At 36.4% G+C, this 21,532-nt stretch overlaps 1 pseudogene; it reads right to left on the reverse strand.

Moving 5' to 3' along the window:
* Positions 1–3,136: 3,136 nt before the first annotated feature.
* The window catches only part of LOC122601228, a 35,342-nt pseudogene continuing 16,946 nt past the window's right edge, over positions 3,137–21,532 (reverse strand).

The following is a 21,532-nucleotide window of genomic DNA, read 5'->3' on the forward strand; positions in this document are numbered from 1 at the left end:
TTGATTGATGGCCGGCTATGTGGAGCTTACGAACAAAGGTAAAAACCTTTTTAGTGTTTTGTCTCTTGCGGTTCCTCTCACCAACGAACCAAACTCTCTGCCCAAAATTCCTCTTTCGTAACTCTCCAATGAATCTTGCATTATTATGTAATATATATATATAGGACTCCAAGTTGCAGGGGAGCCCACGTAAAACAAAAGAGGCGGTGGCCTCTTTTCTTTTCTTGATGTCAACATAAGCCCAACAAAATATGGAAATAATTCCATAGTCTATTTGTTTTGTGTCCACCGACTCACAAGGCCTGAAGAGTCCAACCCCTCTTGTTTTTCTTTCTTTTCATGTGAACAAATGGAAAGGCTTTTGAACCTTTTATTTTTTTCAGGCTATCACACACACCACATGCTCACTTAACTAATAAGTATAGCATGATATCTATATCATGCGAGAGATGAACAGCCAAAACCACATATGGCATTTTTTGGTAGAAGTCTTTTAGTTTAATGTTTTATGCAACACATAAGTTAATATGTGTCCATAATCTTGAATCTTTTAAGCTGCGATCTTCATTACTCCATAATTGATCTTTATACAACGCACTTTCGTCAATTTTCATATTATAGACCTGTAATTATATAAAATCACATATTAAGTATAAAAGTCTATAAAAATGACAATAATACCAACATAAAGTAAATAAAAGAAACGATATCGCATAAAATAAATATGTATAAAATAGGCGATATCAAATTCCTCCACACTTGAGCTTTGTTTGTCCTCAAGCAAATCCGAATTTCAAAACAAAAATTTCTTTGGTTCAAGATCGCAAGAACATGACAATTATCAAAAAGAAGCTAAACCATGAAAGTTAGAAAACAATTAAATATGGTTAAGCAGTTTTAATCTTAAATGAAAACTGAAATGTTTGACAATATTTGAATGATTTACAAGCCTCGAAAACATGACTAAGCACTTTAATCAAATGAAAGAAGAACATTTCAACTATCTACTCCAACTAACAAACTATTGGGGTTGAAATATTGTATCAATCACTCAAAGCCTAGTCGTGATGCATACTATTTTACCATAGGCTTGTTCTATCTTGGCGTAAGTACCAAGCATAACTATCAAAAGAGGTCTTTTATTCGGTTGTAATGTACATTATGAAGGCTTACAAGGGTCATTAAAATTGTGTATGGAAATTTGGGATATAATTGGTGTTAAAAAGAAATAACACAACAATTAACAAAGTTTTACATTATAGTCTAATCCAACACAACCCATATCACTAGTTTCCATCTATCTAAAGCCCAAAAGACGTTATCCCGACACTACTCCCTAATAGACCGATAAAAACTGACACCATTACCAGTATGACCTTCAAACGACTCTTAACCACCATATCTTACCAATATTGACTTAAACAAACACGCCAACGTCAAATGAAAAATATAAGCATCAAAGAACCATTTGTTGGTCTTATATACATACCAACTTAAATCATAAGATAAGCATTTAACCATTAAGCTTTTGTTGGTTTAAACTAACTACCAACTTACATTGATTTGCCGAAAATATGGGAAATACCAACTGATAGTCCAAGCTCATTTTTCTATCCTTTTTATATTTTTTTTTCTGTTTTTCAATTTTTCCATTCTTTTTTTTTTTTTTTTTTTTTTAACTACTTTTACCCTGCCTAATTGGTACCCCCTTTTTGAACTTTAAATTACATTGACAAATCATAAATAACATGCTAAATCGAATAATCTAGACTTAATCCAAAATCATGACGAAATCAATCTGCCCCCAATAGAGAATACACTAACCCGACACAACAAAGACAACCCAAACCATTCGACTAACATAGGCAACTAATGACCAAGCATGGATTTCGACTATCGGTATGGCGAGGAAAGTCCAACATATTTAAGTGGATTTAAACACAAACGAACAAGGCGAGGTTCAACAGGTATTCTACAAGTTTTCTTGCACTGAAAATGAGTGCAACACGGGTTTAAACAAGGGTATTTACTAACCAATGTGGTTAGCTACTAAAACACATGCACAAAGGCATGGTTAAACAATGATAAACATAACAAGGGGTGAAATAACAAAGAAAAAAACACGGTTTAAACCTAAGTTTGCCTCTTTATCATCTAGTTACACCTATATCACCGAAGTGATCTCACTGCGATCTCGAAATGATCAACTAGGACAAGTTCTAGAATCAATGCGATCACCGGCACACTCATATCAAAGAAGAAATAATACGGAAATGGAAAATCAACCTTAAACTTGCACATCGTAGTTCAGAGCTCTTCAAGAGACCCTTACTTCCAGATAAATCCAAAAGCCTATGAGAGGGACAAATTTACAAGGCTAATAATTCCAAAACCGTAATACCTACCATATCTATAAATGAATCAAAACCTCACAAATTTGGTGTTTTGGGATATAAGTGTGCTAGTCATGTTATCAATCCAGAAAGGATTTGCCCAAAGGAATTTATAATTTAATTACTAATATGATTAAATCCTATATGACAAAGCAATTAAACTATAAGGACAAACAAGCAAAAGTTTCAAAGTCTCCCAAATTAACCCGGCCTTTTCCTATTTACCTCCCCCCACACTTGAGTTGTACAATGCCCTCAATATACAATGAACTAATTAAAACTATGGAAAATAGGAAAAAGTAAATAAAAGAGATAAAGAACTTAGAAACTTCCCGGGTTTAATGCGCGTGCTCCATATGCTCGGTTGATTCCAAAAATAAGCAATAAACTGTATGTCAACCGCATTTGACTTCATCCTTTTAGCTCTAACACACACTCAACAAAAACATCAAACATACCAAAAGAAAAAAAAATAATAATAATAAAAATAATAACAGTAACTATAAAATGAAAAATAAAAATCCTAAATACGAAATAGAAACAACTAAACTAAAAATCGAAATCTTTTTGGATTTTTTTTTTTTTGGATTTTTCAATTTTTTTGGATTTTTTAATATAAAGAAAAAATGGAAAAGTAAAACTAAACAAGATAAGAAAAAGAACAAACATACTAAAGAGACTCGGGTTCCCTCCCAAGAAGCGCTTAATTTATTAACGAGTCTTTAGCTAGACTCGATGGCCGATTACTCTTCGAAATCAAACAATGGGAGTTCCTCAAAAGTAACTCCCTCCACGGCTTCTTCCTCATGATAAAGCTTCAACCTATGACTGTTAACAATAAATGACCCTCCATCCTTTTTAAACAACTCAACGTATCCGGATGGGTAAACATGCTTAATTATATAAGGTCCCATCCAACGGGAAGTCAATTTAGGTTGCTTAATCTTAAACTTTGACAAAAACAATAAGACTTTATCACCAACTTTAAATTCTTTCCTACGAAGTCTTTTATCATGCCACACTTTTGTTCTTTCTTTGTACAACATGGAGTTATCATAGGCACCTAATCTAAGCTCATCAAGCTCATTCAATTGCAAAAAGCTATGTTCACCTGCTTTTAACAAATCCATGTTACAATTCTTTAAAGCCCAATATGCCTTATGTTCAATTTCAACCGGTAGGTGACAAGTCTTGCCATAAAGAAGCCGGTATGGTTTGGTACCAATAGGCATCTTATAGGCGGTCCGAAATGCCCAAAGAGCAATATCTAACTTTTTCGACCAAATCTTGGGGTTATCCCCTACGGTTTTTTCAAGAATTCGTTTTAAGGCACGGTTTGTGTTCTCTACTTGACCGCTAGTTTGAGGATGGTAAGAGGTAGAAAAACGGTGTGTTACACCATACCTCTTTAATACCTTGGCTAATTGATGATTGGCAAAATGGGTGCCACGGTCACTAATTAGGGCTCTAGGAACACCAAACCTACAAAACAACTATTTCAAAAAATCTATGACCACTCTAGCGTCATTTGTGGGCAAGGCCTTGACTTCCGCCCATTTAGACACATAATCAACAGCAACTAAGATATAAAGGAACTTTTTTGAAGGCGGAAAAGGTCCCATGAAGTCAATACCCCAAACATCAAAAACCTCACATACCTGAATCATTTGTTGGGGCATTTCATCCCTTTTTGAAATGTTACCTTGTCGCTGGCAAGAGTCACAAGTTTCTACTAACGTCTGAGCTTCCTGAAAATGGTCGGCCAATAGAAACCTGCATCATAAACTTTCTTATCGGTTACAAACGGTCCATAATGACCACCAGTAGGGCCATGGTGACATGAATCCAAAATCTCCTGGGTTTCAGTACCGGAAACACATCTCCTGATCATTCCATCTGCATACATTCTAAACAAATACAGTTATTCCTAAAAATAATGCTTAATCTCAGAAAAGAATTTTTTCTTTTGTTGAGATGTCATTTCTTCAGGAAGAACGTTAGCACAAAGATAATTAGCAAAGTCTGCAAACCATGGTTCTTCATCACCTTGTACCTGCATCAAATCTTCATCAGGAAAATAATCATTAATCTCATGCTCTTGCAACTCCTCAAGGTGAGGGTTTTCGAGCATACTTAAATGATCAGCTGCCACATTTTCCGCCCCCTTTTTATCCCTGATCTCAATGTCGAATTCTTGCAAAAGCAAGACCCAACGGATGAGACGGGGCTTGGCATCTTGTTTTGAAAACAAGTACCTCAATGCGGAATGGTCCGTGTAAACAATAGTCTTATTCAAAATCAAGTAGAGACGAAATTTTTCAAAAGCATACACAACGGCCAACAACTCTTTCTCACTCACAGTGTAAATTTGTTGGGCCGGATTCAAGGTCTTGCTAGCATAAGAAATGGGACGGAAATGTTTATCCTCCCTTTGGCCTAAAACGGCCACTAAGGCATAGTCACTAGCATCACACATTAACTCAAAGGGTAATGACCAATCGGGTGAAGTCATAATTGGTGCATTAGTCAATTCTTTCTTTAACAAGTTAAATGCGTTAAGACACTCATCATTAAACACAAACGGGGCATCTTTTTCTAACAACTTGGTCATTGGGCGGATTATTTTTGAAAAATCCTTTATGAACCTACGATAAAAACCGGCATGACCCAAAAAGCTTCTAATTGATTTAACATTTGTCGGTGGAGGTAATTTAGCTATAACATCAATCTTGGCCTTATCTACCTCTAATCCCGACTTAGAAACTTTGTGTCCCAAAACTATCCCTTCTTTAACCATAAAATGACGTTTTTCCCAATTCAAGACCAAGTGTGCCCGTTCACACCTTTCCAACATCTTATCAAGACTATTAAGACAACTTTCAAATGAACTACCAAAAACCGAAAAGTCATCCATCAAAACTTCCATGGAGGTTTCAATCATATCTTGGAAAATGGCAATCATACAACGTTGGAAAGTACCGGGGGCATTACAAAGACCAAATGGCATCCTTCTATAGGCATAAGTGCCATAGGGACAAGTTAAGGTGGTCTTCTCTTGGTCTTTAGGGTCAATGGGTATTTGAAAGTACCCGGAAAACCCATCTATAAAGCAAAAATACTCGTTTCCGGCAAGCCGTTCGAGCATTTGATCGATGAAAGGCAATGGGAAATGGTCTTTGCGGGTTGCATCATTCAATTTCCGATAATCAATACATACCCTCCACCCCGTGACAGTTCTAGTAGGAATTAATTCATTTTTATCATTTAAAACAACGGTCATCCCACCCTTTTTCGGTACACAATGTACCGGACTCACCCAAGAACTATCCGAAATGGGGAATATGATTCCCGCATCAAGTAACTTAATAACCTCCTTTTTTACAACATCTTTCATATTTGGATTTAATCTCCGTTGTCTTTGCACAATTGGTTTAACATTATCAACAAAGTTTATGGTGTGCTAACAAAATTATGGACTTATACCCGGAATATCGGAAATTTTCCATGCAAAGGCTCTTTTATGAGCCTTAAGGACGGTCAAATGTCTAGACTTTTCATCCTCCAACAATGAAGATGAAATGACAACGGGTAAGAAAGATGTACCTTCAAGATAGGCATATTCGAGATGATCCGGCAAGGGTTTGAGTTCCAAATCGGTAGGAGGACACTCAATTGATGTAAGCACTCGTGTGCTTTCTCTATCCGTGATCTCTTCAAAAGTCTCATCCTCCGGGTGAGTTTCATCAACACTCAATGCCATGATTTCTTGCATCATCTCTTCAACTAGCACTTTCTCTTCTTCACTACAAGCAAGTAATGCCTGTCCATCTTCCATGTCCAAGATATCCATGAGCTCTTTCTCCAAAGCATCTTCTTCTTCTTCAATAACATCTATCCTGAAACAAGATTCATCACATGAGTAAGGATGCTTAAGAGCCTTATCAACATTAAAAACTACCCGGTCTTCTCTGACACCTAAGGAAATCTCCTTAGCCTTAACCCGGATGATAGCATCCGCGGCTATAAGGAAGGGTCGGCCAAGAATTAGAGGCACATTAACATCCGCCTCCATCTCAAGAATAACAAAATCTACCGGGAAAATCATATGACCTACTTTAATTTGTAAATTTTCCGCTATCCCCATGGGATATTGGAATGAACGGTCCGCAAGCCTAATGCTCATGCGGGTAGGGGTCAATTCACCTAACGACAATCTTTTATAAACAGAATAAGGCATCAAATTAATGCTCGCCCCAAGATCGGCCAATGCCTTATACAAACGAACACCAAAAGAACAAGAGATAAGAAAACTCCCTGGATCTTCCAACTTAGGAGGAATCTCGTTCTTGATGATGGCGGAACACTCGGCACTCATGACTGCCGTCTTCGTCTCTTCCAACTTCTTCTTATCCGTAATGAGTTCCTTAAGAAACTTTGCATAATTAGGCATACCTGTAAGAAGATCAACTAGAGGAATAGTAATGTTAACATTTTGAATCAACTCAACAAACTTCTTGAAATTCCCCTTGATCTTCGCTTTCCTCAATCGTTGAGGAAAAGGTATCTTCGGCTGATACGGCTTAACGGGTGGTTTCTCAACAGTAGTCTTCTCAACAATCTTGGATGGAATGGTCGGTGTCTTCACGGCTGGGTTCGGCTCCATCTCAATCTCATCATCAACAGCTTCATCGGCTTCAACCTGCACAATAGGAGTAATATCATTAGGCAAAGGATTTGCAGAATTATAAGTATTACCTGCTCTTGTTGTGATCGCATTCACTTGCTCATTTCGAGCATTCGGATGGCTATACTTCTGTCCGGATCCTTGGTTATTCTGCTGAGGCCTAGGATTTTGCTGCGTATTACTCGGTAGTGTACTGGGCTGCCTATTTGAATTTCCTAGCCTTTCGAGCTTTGCTTCTATATCCTGAAATGTAGCTTGAGTGCTCTTTGTACTTTGCTCCAGCTTATGAGTCAAACCGTCCAAACGAGTAGTCATAGAATCCCATGCAGAATGCATCTTCTTGGATTGTTCTTCCACTTTCTCATTAGATGCTTTCTGAGCACTGATCAAGTCCTTCATGATGTCTCTCCAGTCAGCCTTCGAGTTTTGCTGATTACTAAACCTGCTGAACCTGTTGCCACCAAACCTAGAGTTGTTAGTATTATTAAATGAAGATGAGGGATAAGAAGTACTGGATTTCCGGTTTTGATAACCGGTGTTCTAGCTGTAGGATCCCTGCTGCTGATTCTGAACATAACTAACTTGTCCGGGCAATCTTCCAAGTAATGATAATCTCCACAGTAGTCACAACCATCCGCTATGACCTTCACATCCCTTTCAATGCTCTTAAACCTTGCATCTTGGTTATCAAACCTCTCATTCATTTGCTTCGAGAGTGCCTTAACTTCAGCAACTAACCTTGACTCTTCACCACTTTCCACCTTAGCAACAGTCTTATTTCCCGATTTCCTACTTTGGATTTCTTCCCTGACAGAGAACTCCTTAGCCATGTCATCCAAGATTTTATAACCTTCACTTGGAGTCACATTATTCAAACTACCCCCAAACGCAGCTGCAAGTTCCCTTCTACTTTTCCTAAGCAAACCGTCATAGAAAATCTCAACCACTGCTTCAGTAGTCATATTATGACCTGGACAATTTCGAAGCATTTCCTTATACCGTTTCCACGAATCAACTACATCTTCACCCGCATCTTGAGTAAATGCCCTGATCTTATTTTCCAATTGTCTTTGAGTTCTTACAGAATAGAACTCATCAATAAAACCTTCTCGAAGTTCAGCCCATGTGGAGTACAAGTCATCCGGTTGTTCCTTGAGCCAAGCTTTTGCCTCTCCGCAAAGAGTAAGTGGAAAGAGCTCAAGTTTCACGATGTCATTTTGTCCTTATCCATAATTGTAAAACCTGCAAATCTTTAAACCATTCCAAATGGCCGTAAGGATCACTGTTTGTCACTCCATCGAACTTCTCTTCCTCAACACTCTTCAAGTGATTTCCTTTAAGATTAAAATTCAACCCGGTGGCTGGAGAACGAATAGCATTGCCACGGTTGTCCGGTATATTTCTCCTTTGATCCCCTTTAAGACGGTTGTTGGGGTTGACTGGTTGTTCTTGATCACCCATTCTTCTTGCCTGAACTGGTTGATTTACCCAAAGAATTACTGCTGAACCAGGTATAGAAGTTTTGTCCTTATTATCTTCCTCTTCTGAACTATCACCTGATTTTAAAACACCACCTGATTCTAAGAAATCGGTGCTGAACTGGATCCCTGTCGGTGAATCTTTCTTTGAATAATGTTGATCCAAATCAATGTCCTCTTGGACTTGCTCTGCAGTTTCTGGATCTATCCTGTTAGATGTAGAGGCCTCCGTGTTGCTGAGTGACAATAAGCGACGTCTGGCTCTTCCTGGATTAGACTGAGGACTAACCAAAGGTTTTCCAGAAGCTCTTGTGTTCATCAACTACTAAGAACCTACACAATCACCACAAGACAAAACGTTAACCGCAACTGGGACAAAAAGAAATAAATTAAAAACAAAAATAAAATCTATCTAATAAAGCAATTAACTTTCTCACAAATGAATGCAAGAAAGGATCGAACCACTAAATTAAACTACTTAAACTTAAGTCCCCGGCAACGGTGCCAAAAACTTAATGTGTGAAATCGAGTTTTAAAATTTATAAAACACTAACTACTAGAAAACTGACTAGAACACACTTACAGGCAGTGAACCCGTTCGTATGCAGTATAATAAACCGGTAAATCCGAGGTCGAACACAAGGGCTTTGTAAGCAATTGTTCAAATAAAGTAATTCAGATTAAAAAGAGGTTTTTTATGGCCGAGTAGCCACGTTGCAAAAGTTAGTAGAAAAAGTTAGTAATCCCGTATGATTAATCGCAAGAAATAGAATTTTGATTTTATGACAAAAGAGATTAAAAACTCATCCGTCTTGACCTCGCTCAACAACATGTTCGGATTGCACATTAATGAAGTTCAAATTCAATTTTAGTTGATAAAGATAATCGTGAGAAAACAAAGACACAAACTGGTACCACCAACGTTTGTAAAATTATTTAAATCACCTAATTAATTAGTTCTCTTGTAAAAGCTGGTACCACCAATTTCCCTAACCAACTAGTTTATTTGACTATCTAATTAACAATTGTACCTATGTGAAGATAACGTGGTACCACCAACCGTTACACAACACATTGACAAAATAACTCCTTTTATTAAATGACATCCACTATCATACCATGAACTAGTGATAACTGTTTATAGACAAACAATTAATAGAAAATCACATATATATTCGACTAGTACCACTAACGAAGAACACATATGCCACCAATATCACATAATAATTAATAAGGAATTAAATCGTCAAGATCTCGACACAACGATAATTAAAATCAACTTTGAATGATAAAAATTGTGCAATCCTACATATTGTCTCACTACATCAAGACGGATGATAAAGAATTTAGCTACTCATGACAAGATTAATAAAACTAACAATAATCAAATAGATAAAATCCATAAATATAATTGTATAGTAATATAATCTCACAATAAGCAACTAATAATATTAAGAGTATTAATATTAATAAAAGAAGTAAAGGATCGAACAGATTGATTGATGGCCGGCTATGTGGAGCTTACGAACAAAGGTAAAAACCTTTTTAGTGTTTTGTCTCTTGCGGTTCCTCTCACCAACGAACCAAACTCTTTGCCCAAAATCCCTCTTTCGTAACTCTCCAATGAATCTTGCATTATTATGTAATATATATATAGGAATCCAAGTTGCAGGGGAGCCCACGTAAAACAAAAGAGGTGGTGGCCTCTTTTCTATTCTTGATGTCAACATAAGCCCAACAAAATATGGAATTAATTCCATAGTCTATTCGTTTTGTGTCCACCGACTCACAAGGCCCGAAGAGTCCAACCCCTCTTGTTTTTCTTTCTTTTCATGTGAACAAATGGAAAGGCTTTTGAACCTTTTATTTTTTCAGGCTATCACACACACCACATGCTCACTTAACTAATAAGTATAGCATGATATCTATATCATGCGAGAGATGAACAGCCAAAACCACATATGGCATTTTTGGTAGAAGTCTTTTAGTTTAATGTTTTATGCAACACATAAGTTAATATGTGTCCATAATCTTGAATCTTTTAAGCTGCGATCTTCATTACTCCATAATTTATCTTTATTCAACGCACTTTCGTCAACTTTCATATTATAGACCTATAATTATATAAAATCACATATTAAGTATAAATGTCTATAAAAATGACAATAATACCAACATAAAATAAATAAAAGAAACGATATCGTGTAAAATAAATATGTATAAAATAGGCGATATCTCATGCCTTTACCCGGACAATCCATTAGTCCTTTGTTAAAAGCCTTACACGTGTGTAAAGGTGGTTGGTTAATTAGAAGACAAGTCACTATCAAGTGACTTTATTCTTGTACATTAACCAATGCATTTAAGGAATTAAAGTAGTTTCCTTAAATGCATGTAACCATATTTGTACGGCAAAAAGAATATTATATTTATTCTTTTTGCCTATAAATACCAAGTCATTTCCCTCGTCCAAAACACACTTTTGCCATTTGGTGCCTTTGCTTAAATAATCTCGATCTAAACGGTTATACTTCACAACTTTATGTATTTCGATCTAAACAGTGAATATATACCAAGTCCTTAGTTAGATTACTTAACAGGTGACAAGAAGGAAATGACAATTGTAACACCCCAACTAAGGCGGAACGATGAGATGTACAGAAAGTCGAGTATTCAAAACAAGGATTATAAATAACATTCACCATAGCTTTATTTGATAAAAATAAATTTACAAATGTACAAGCATGTGAACCAATTTCCAAGTACAAATGCGTCCACCATACTTGAATATTAAGTTCACGAAACAATGAACCTGAATTTCTTTGAAAGATGGTCCTGAAATTCCCAAAAATCCTGTGAACAATGAACCTCTTCCACAAGAAAGTTGGGATGCTAAGCAAAAAATCGTGTTGAAGCTGATCAAATGTCCATTGCTTATCTTTATCAAGCACTTCCAGATGATATATATAGCAATGTGGACTCATATGAAACTAGAAAGAAAATTTGGGATGAGGTTGAAAAACAAATGGAAGGTTCTAATGTTTCTAACACCATAAGGTTGTCAACTGTTTTGAACATGTATGAGACCTTTAAACAGCAAAAAGGAGAACCTCTCAATGATGTCTACATCAAATTTTGTAATATCATCAATGAACTGAGAAAAAATGATGTCAAAAGAACAAACATGGAGTTGAACATCAAGTTCATCAAGAATCTTTAAGAAGAATGGCAAGTGTATGGGACTCAGCTGAACCAACAAGTAGACTTTGGAAACTTGACGATTCACACTTTGTTTGAAAAACTAACATTGAACACTGATCAAGTTCTAAAGACTTAAAAGATGAAAGAGGAAACTGTTCATTCTGATCCACTGGCTCTTGTTGTTGAAGAGGTTCAAGGAAAAGCAGAATTTAACTTGAAACTGATTCGGAGGTGAGTGATGTAAGTGATCCTAAACTAGATGAAAAGGATCTTGAGATGTATAAAGAGTTAGCTTTCTTCACAAAAGCTTTCAAGAAGAAATTCTTCAAGAAGGAACCTAAAACAATCAACTTCGGTCTTTCTCAATTTCATCATATGCCAAGAATTCAAGTGTTCCTAAGTTTGAGACCTACAAGGAACCAGTTGGGGAAAAGAAGTTTGATAGTGAGAAAATGTTTGAAAGGAAAGTCTTGGAAAAGAAGAATGGGGATAGAAAGTGCTATAATTGTGGAAATCCTCGTCATATTGCCACAGAATGTACCAAACCTCGTCTGAAGAATTCAGAGTACTACAAGTAAAAGCTCATGTTGGCAAAACAAGAAGAAAGTGGGATTGCTCTTCTAGCTGAGGATGATAAATGGCTTCATCTCACTGATGATGAGACTAATGAACTGGCAGCAAATGCGTGCTTCATGACAAAGACCAAGAAGTCAAAGGAACTCGATGATGAATCTGCAGATTCTACTAAAGAGGATGACGAGGAATATCTAATTTGTTCTTGTCACATGACTGGAAACAAGTCATTACTCACCAATTTTGTTGAGAAGTTTCTGGGAACGGTCAGATTTGGAAATGATCATATTGCCCCTATTCTTGGTTATGGGGACATTGTCAAGAATGGAGTTACTATCAAGAGAGTTTCCTATGTTGAAGGATTAGGTCACAATCTTTTTAGTGTTGGACAATTCTACGAGAATGATCTTCAAGTGCTTTTCAAAAGATACGAATGCAAAGTTCAAACCGCGGAGGGGGTAGATACTCACTGGTACAAGGGACAATAATCTGTTCACCGTTGATCTTAATAATGTTCCAAATCCAGATAGTGACATTTTCCTTCTTTGTACTAACACCTGCACAACCAAGCTCAAAAATTTAAACAAAGATAAAAATGATAATGTTATTCTTCATTATTTCATCACTATCTTAGCAATGACTTAATCTAGAACTATATTTTTCATTTTCTTCTCCTAATTTGTTCCTCTTTACTATTATAAGTCATAAAATCCATATGACCTTATCTTAGTCTAAGAACTACAAAATATCTAATCAAACCATGTCAATAAAATTTTAAGGTTTTGAAATCTTGACCTTTTATTTTTATCTCTTTGTTTATTTGTCAACTTTTCAAAATTTAGAATCTTAAGATCTTTGTCTTACCATTCTAAGTATAACTATGGATAACCTACCCTGAGGTCTTCCATTGCAAATCCATATTGATTTCGTTTCTAGTCACTTGATTTTAACCCAGCAAAATCACATAACTAAACCTAAATACTTATACTTTTGCATCAGAGAGAAACATAATTTTTTGCCTTTTAAAAGTGTTCTCATGAAACTTTAAATTCCATGTAAACTTTAGATATCATGATCATAAGAAAACGTTGATAATTCCTAAAACTTTCGACACGGATTTGGCGAAAATATTCCGAATACTATCAAAATTCAAATCTTCATGAATTATCTCATTTTAAGATCTTAGGAAAAAATCACAAACCATAAGGGTTTTACCTATGGTTGATCAACATACAATTAGAAATACTTCTATGATTGCCTCATCATACTAGTATTTCTCTTTGTTATGACCTATACAGCTCTGTGTATTCGTCTTTCTTGCTTCCATGCTGAGAACTTCCTTGACAACCTACAAAATCAAACATCTGTTTGCTGTCCTGCACATCTCAACAAACGATCATCATATCTTCTCAAAGTGATAACATACATTCTGAAGAAATGAATAATTCTGCAAGATAAAGTGAATTTGCTTAACAGTCTACTATTAACCTACGTCACATTAAGGTCTGTAATTCACTGTCAAACACTTTCACACTAAGTCAAAATCATCAAATCTTTTTGGTTTAAAGTCGATATTTTCAAGGATAATTCTCAAACTATTAATCATCTCCTCTTTAATTCTTTGAGAATCTTCCTTCTAAAGATCAAACTAATTCTTTTAAAGATCAAATTCAAAACTATGAACAATGTAGTGTTCATTCTTATGAAAATCTTCTTTCTAAGAATAAAAACATTTCTTTCAAAGATAAAATTCAAAACTATGAACATCTCAGTGCTCATTCTTAAAAATATCTTCTTTCTAAGAAATTTACATTAACCGAATATTTGTTTATTGAAATCAAAAACGTTGTGTTCTTTTCCTTAAACCTATATCTTATTAATTAACCAACTTTTCTTATAGCTTTTGATCTCTTCACTATCGCTTAACTACCCTACTTGTTTATTCGTTGTTCCATAAGAACGTAGTTGAGTCCTCTTGGAAACTAGATTCTATCCTGACTCTGTCTCTCGTGCAATAGGAACTTTTATTTAAACAATAGAAGCATACATAAAAAATACACACATTTTACGAGACACGTAACACACACACACACGAACATAAACGAATAACATAGTTACAAGAGCTAAAGTACTGTATTGATTAGATCAGCTTAGCACGTAACATAAGCCCACATGAGAAATAATTCTCTTATTATTAGTTATGAATAGTGATCCAAGACGATTACCAATATATTTGTCCTCTTAAACACTCGGTACTTCCAGTTTCCTTTTAGTTTGTAACACTTTTGACATACCCTGGTCAAGGACAGTCACCATGTAACCCGAGTAGCCTAATATGTCACTTAATCAAGTTTGCGAACTTCAGTGACCCACATTCAGATATATTCTCACAATCGACACAAGCACTAAGATTAAGACATTTGGCAACTAAAGGGAGACGGTCTTTAAGAATCAAGTCAGTGGTGACAGGTCGGTGATTCCTTACAGCAGAGCGACATAACTTGACTCATCGTACGGAAATATACCCAACATTGCATAATGCTAAGTACTTGCATATTTGTGACATAACTTTAAAGCACTTATGAAAACCCGTGACTTTCTATGAGACCCATGTAGCGAACTTTCTGGACACCTATCCCAAGTTCGAAGCTTTAGGTTGGCTAGGTATACAAAGACACCCCAAGGACTTACTTGTCCGAATCTCAAAGGCCACATTAGCTCCATAAATTTCAAAAGATTAAATAGATATTTGCATATCTTGTCACAAGTATACATCCGAAAAAGCAATACACACTTATGTTTGTACCCGAGACCTTCAATATAAATACCAAATATACAAAATTACAATGCTAGATCTTTTGTAAGATTTAAGGACCATACTCTAAAAACAGAGCAGGTATTCTCAGCCATATATCTGAATATGTTTCTCATAGAATATTGTATACATTTAAGTTCAGATTATAAGGAAACCTTGGTACTTTATGCCTATCGATACATCATATAATGGAGTCAGTAAACAAAGCAATTTTAAGGTACAATTAAGTAGGCTTAAAAGCTAAAGTATCGTCACGTCTATTAGTCTTCACACAATGACCTTACTCTTTTTTATTATTTTCTTTTTCTTTTCTGATTTTTCTGATTTTTATTTTGTTTTTATGACTCCATATGACACACAATATGATGTGTTAAAATCTAGTTAAATTAAAATCCGTAAAAATACTCCGAATCGAATACCACACACAATCGGGTAGTGGACCCGTTCGTATGCAATATAGATTAAAGTAAGTAAAGGTTCGTTCCACAGAGACTACAAAGAGCTAGTGAGTTTTAAGTAGTTAAAAAGAGTTTGGTTTTTAAAGACACCACGTCATCTTGGTTTTTATATTAAAAGTTAGTTGATTGAAAGGGTTAGAAATTACTAAGAATTTATCGAAAAAAAAATTCTTTAAATCAAATAGGATGAGAAGATCATCCACTTCGACTCCATGATACACATTATTTAGGTTGCATATAATTGAAGAACCAATTCAAATATGTTGATTTATAACCGAGAACTAAACAAAGACTCACCCCGTACCCGTCCATTAATTAACTAGTTCCATTACTAAGACCGGCACCCTAAGACGTCTTTCATAACTTTCCTAGTCAACTAATTGTTTTGGTTATTTAGATAACAATTGTGTCTATTGATTGTACCCAACCATTAACCCGTTAACCCTTATAAACTATTAATTACTTTCTACCGTACCCGTCATAGAAACAATCGTTTCTAACCAAGCAATCAAAATAACTTTTACACAACCTAAGTTACCACTGAGATCATGCAAAAACTATCCGCAATTAAGAGTTAAATAACAAAGAATTAATAAGCTAAGATTACGACACAACGTTAAATCAAATCAACTTGATTCAAAAGATTATGCAACCATTATTCAATGTATCACTTCATCTCAGTGGATGACGAATTATTTAGCTACTCATAATCATAAACAAAGCACAAAGAGTAAAAATATAGAAGAACATATTGTACCAATGTGTAGAAAACAAGTAGACGCTAAGAAAATCGATAACCGAATGCCTTGAAGCTCACGAACAACTCTTAGACCTTGATGGACGAAAAAGCTGCTAAGAATAGCCCCAAAGAACCCTAAAATCGACTGGAGATGATTGTGTATCGAATGAAAGGGTTGTGGTCTTGTATTTATAAAGTTTACAAAAAGTCTTCACAAACCGATCTACGGATGCGACGCACCAAGCTTCAGGTGCGGCGCACCTGGCCTTGTTTCCAAAAATAATCTTGCCCGATATGCAACGCACCACAGGGTTGGTGCGCCACACCTCCCTGCTTTCTAACATCTTGCAACTTTCTGAGAACAAAATGCTCCGCACCACTCTACCAGGTGCGATGCACCTGCTCTGTTTTCAACCAAAACTTGTAGTTTTCATTTCGTCTTTACTCGTATGCGTCCATGAACCATCCTAGTGCATCTTCTAATCATCCGAAAGTTGTTTCTAACCATTTCACCTGTTCTAAGCCTACAACCACTAACAATACCATCAAAGCATCGAATATACATGTAATTTGCACATAATTAAGTTTAAAATGACTTAGAAACGATATGGGAATATGCATATAAATGGACATATCAAATCCCACCATACTTAAGCCTTGCTTGTCCTCAAGCAAATTCAGATTTCAAAACATTCATTCCGTTGGTTCTCAATTGCAAAACATGACAATAATCCAAAAAGAAGCAAAACCATAAGAATAGTTAAGCAGTTTAATCTTAAATGAAAAATTGAAATGTTTGACAATACTTGAATGTAATATAGTAGAAATCGTTCGTGTTCGGGTGCGGAAGTAAGGTGAATAACAATGGTGGATGTGTGTGTGTTAGTGTGTGTATAGAGAGAGAAGAGCAATGTGTGTGTAGAAAGCTTGGAAATATTATTATTAAAATGTGACTAAAGGTTACAAAAGGTTAAGGTTTGAGGGGTATTTATACTCTAAGTAAATACATAAGCTCCCCCTCAACCTTATATTACATATACAAAATAACAAAGATAACGAAATACAACTAAGCACTATTTTAAATTTCTAACATTCTCCCCCTTAGTGCTTGGTTGTCTTTAATCAGTTCCTCCTGTTCCTCCTCCTTCTTTTCTCAGCTCGTCTTTTCTTGTTCTTTCTTTTGTTGTAATCTTGAGCTGCTTTTGATGTAGATGGTTTATCTTTCATAGAATTCCAAAAAACTCTTTTCTTGTAACTATTCCAAGAGTCATTCCAATACCTCTTGGGAATGAAATGCCAGTTAGCACCTTCTGGACGTTCATCGGGCAATCTGATATTATCCTGAAAGTTAATTGGAGGAATATTATGAGGACCTCGTTCATGACTTGGATTCCAAAGAACCCATGAACCTGTCTCAGTATGAATGATTCCTTCTCTTGGTCTAATAGTTCTGGCAGCTATAAGATCTCTAACTCTTTGACGCATATCAATTGTTTCTTGAATCCTTCTTATGTGTCTTTCTCTTTGAATCTGGATGTTTTCATTTTCACTAGGATCAGATTATCATGTATGGATCTGAGGAAGAATAAGCAGTATTTCAAAGTGCCATCTGAATACTTGGAAAGTCTTTGTAATCAAATGAGCATAATGGTTGAAGAGAAAGAGGATGTCAGTGATTGGCAAGTATTCGAAAGATTCTTCATGAACAGCATAAATGTGACCATCAGCTCTTTGAACTCTAAATCGGACAAGTCTTTGGTTCTGATACTTGATAGGAGCCATCAATGTCAACACACTTGTGATTGGATTCTGGAACTGATTATACCACTCTTCACTTCTTACTGTGCTTTCAGCATTCATCATTTCTAAGTATGCATCCCTTTGATTTTGATGTCTGAAAAGAAAGAATGCTCTCAACCTATTCAAGGTCATGTTGAGTCTTTCCTCAGATGAGCAGTAAATCAGGAAGGCTCTTTCTTCAATGTATCTTGCCCTGCACACTAACTCTTCAGGCATGACATTCAAATCTAGCATTTGTGCATAATTCTCATAAAAATACCCTTCATTGATTTGCTAGATTTTGTCTCGAGTGATTCTTGGATGTCTAATACCCATGCTAAGCTCTCTTGGAGTGTCAAGATTATTTGTATCTCTCAGATCATAGACAATCTCTTTAAAGATATCTTTCTCAAATTGTTCTTGAGACATAGCAGGTCTTGGTGGAGCATTATTAGAATCATCTGAATCAGAATCACTGTCATCATCAGTCCTATTCCCTGGTTGAAACGGATCAGGATCACTGGATTGATCAGAACTTGATGTACTTGAGTAGTAGTGAGAGATGTATTTAACAAGTGGAGGCAGATCATCTGAATCAGAATTATGAACTTGATGAGCTTGAGATGATGAAGGAATATCCATACTTTGACTTTGGTCTTGATTTCCTTCTGTTGTATCTTTAACACTTGCTTCTTGTGTTGTATTATGACCTTCTCCACTATCTTGAACATTTTTCTCCCCCTCGGGTTGATCATCCGGATTTTGATCATCCCGACTCCTTAAGAAAGTGGCCGATCGACATTGTTGTTCAAGCTCAGTTAATCTCTTTCGAAGAGCTTCAGTTTCATCCTTTTGAGTAGTATCAGTATCCAAGAAATGTTGATATGAAAGAATTGAATGATAGATGGCTTTCTTTGGTGGGTTGAGATTAGTCTCTTCAGATCTTAATCGACGAAGTACTGCCATAATGAGAGTATCAGTGGATATACCACTTTCATGAAGCCTATTAGCAGTATAGTCATTCAAATAAGTATCACTAAGATCAGATTCCGATGAAGATGAAGAACTTGCAGAATAATCAGGAGAATCTGGATCAGGAAATGATTGTTGAGTTGATGAAGTTGGAATTTCTGGGGGTGTTGATGATGAAATTGGAGAAGATTGAGTAATCGGTGGTGTTGATATGATCGGTTGAGACGGCAAAGGAATAACAGTTGTAGCAGTTGAAATATGAGGTGTAGTAGGTGTTGAGATTGGAGTAACAACAGATGAACCAATTCTAAGTGTACCACCAGTAAGCAATCTACGTGGTGAAGAACTGGTTTGAGTCATAGGAAGTTTACCAGTAATATTATATCTTGAAGCACGTAATACACTTTCTTGTTCTTGTTCAATCCCTTCAACCAAATGAGTCACAAGATTACGAACAATCGGAGATAATGTTACCACAGCTGGAGATTTAGAAATTGGAGTATCAGGAATAATAGAAGCTGACACATTAGTAGTTCCAAGTGGTTCTACTGAGTGACCTGACGACATCATGACTGTCACAAGATTTCCTGTTGGTTCAAGAGTTTGAACAACAGTTGATGATTCGGCTTCACAACCAGAATCCTTTGGAAAGTGGACAAACATAACACCGGTGTCACTTAGATCAACCGTTAAACCCAAAGCACGAATAGCCGCAGCAACTGCTCGAGCTCGAGAGAGTTCAAACTGTCGTTGAGCCAATTCAGCTACACGGGTGCCTTCGTTCAAAGCTGGTATAATGTTAGCAATGGAAGGACTTCCAAACAATCCTTGAGAAGGCACTAAAGCCGAGCTCTCTATGTTTGTTCCGGCAGCATCACCTAGATGTGCAGATGGTACAACAATCGGTGTAAGTGTCCTAGGGGTACTAGACAAACGTGCAGAATCGAAAGTCAAGAGAGGGGCAGATGTCTCTTTATCTTCAACATCCACAATCTCTAAAGGAGACTAGGATGGATTACGTGGATTTTGCCCATGCAGAAATGAGACGTTAGTCTGTAGAGAGACTTCCTAATGGCTAGTGGAGGTTTGACCGTGCAAGAGTTGGGAGCTCTTGTCTTCTATCCTAGGTCGAACCCGGCGATTGTATGTGGTTTGGACTAATGGAAGGCCAACGTTTTCTTTATGCCTTATACCTAGCCCGGACCTCTCATCCTCTCTAACATTTTCGACTCCTCCCTCATTTCCACCTTGTTCCTCCGGGATGTCCATTACATCATCAGCAAAGTGATTGGCTTCATTATTAGATGAATCAATATCAGAATCAGCCACATCTTCTAGTTCAGCTCGGGAGAAACGATCATACTCAAAGCGAGATCTTTTGAATGTTTTCTTTTTGATATTAACAGGAATGGACTTCCTGCGGCCTTGAAAGTATGTCGGTGGAGGAGATAGGAAAACAGTTATAGAAATTGTTGATGAAGGAATTTGAGTTGGTATTGATTGTGATTGAGGCATTGCTGGGGGTTCTGGTGTTAGAATTTCTGGTAGTGGAGTTGTTTGAATTGGTGAAAAATGTCTTTGTGGTGATGGTGTTCTTGGTGATGCTGATCTTCTGATATTTGAAGTTTTAGGAGGTGGTGATCGAATAGGTCTTGGAGTCCCAGACTCAGAGATAGTATCCTCAGAAGATGTTGGAGAAGAAGGTTCAGCTGGTGTTTTTCTTTTCAATTGCTTTTTCTTTAAAGAACTTCCTTTCTTCTTCTTTTGTTGATGTACTTTCTTACTCAACTTTATCACAAACATTTCACCTCTTTGTTTCTTACTCTTTGGCCTACCTGAACTGGATTCACCCTCACTCTCTTTTCTTTTCCTCTTAGACCCCTCACTTGGCAACCTATGCACAACTTGGGTAGGAATCGGGAGGCTTTCCGGTCCCAGAGTTGTTCTAATCCAGTCCAGATATGCCTTCTTGGCATCATCAGCATCGGGAACCATATCAAGTAAAAATGATGGAATCAAATAAGAATAGTTAGGGATACCAGAGTCTCTAACAAACTTGAATGGATGAGTAACAACATTCCCTGTTTCAAGAAGTCTTGGAATATGCTTCTTGTTCCTGATTATACTTCGGACAATTGCTGAGAGAAATCTTATGAAAGGAATATACTTCTTGGGAGCAGATATTTTTCCATTTACTGCTACTATCAGCTGATCCCAAAGAAGTTGAGCAATGTCGTAGTGCTGATTGAAAACAAACCCATAAGATATATACAACATTGTCTGGGTCAAGTTATCCATTCCTCTTGTATATGGATGTAAACAGTTGCTGAGAACAGAAAACACATAGTACCAAATTCTTGGTAACTTCTTCAGCTTAAAATCAGTTGTCTTTTTCAAAGAAACCATCATAACCAAGTGATATCAAGGCAGCAAACATCAC

This window comes from Erigeron canadensis, chromosome 5 (assembly GCF_010389155.1).
Source record: "Erigeron canadensis isolate Cc75 chromosome 5, C_canadensis_v1, whole genome shotgun sequence".
Classification (NCBI taxonomy): domain Eukaryota; kingdom Viridiplantae; phylum Streptophyta; class Magnoliopsida; order Asterales; family Asteraceae; genus Erigeron; species Erigeron canadensis.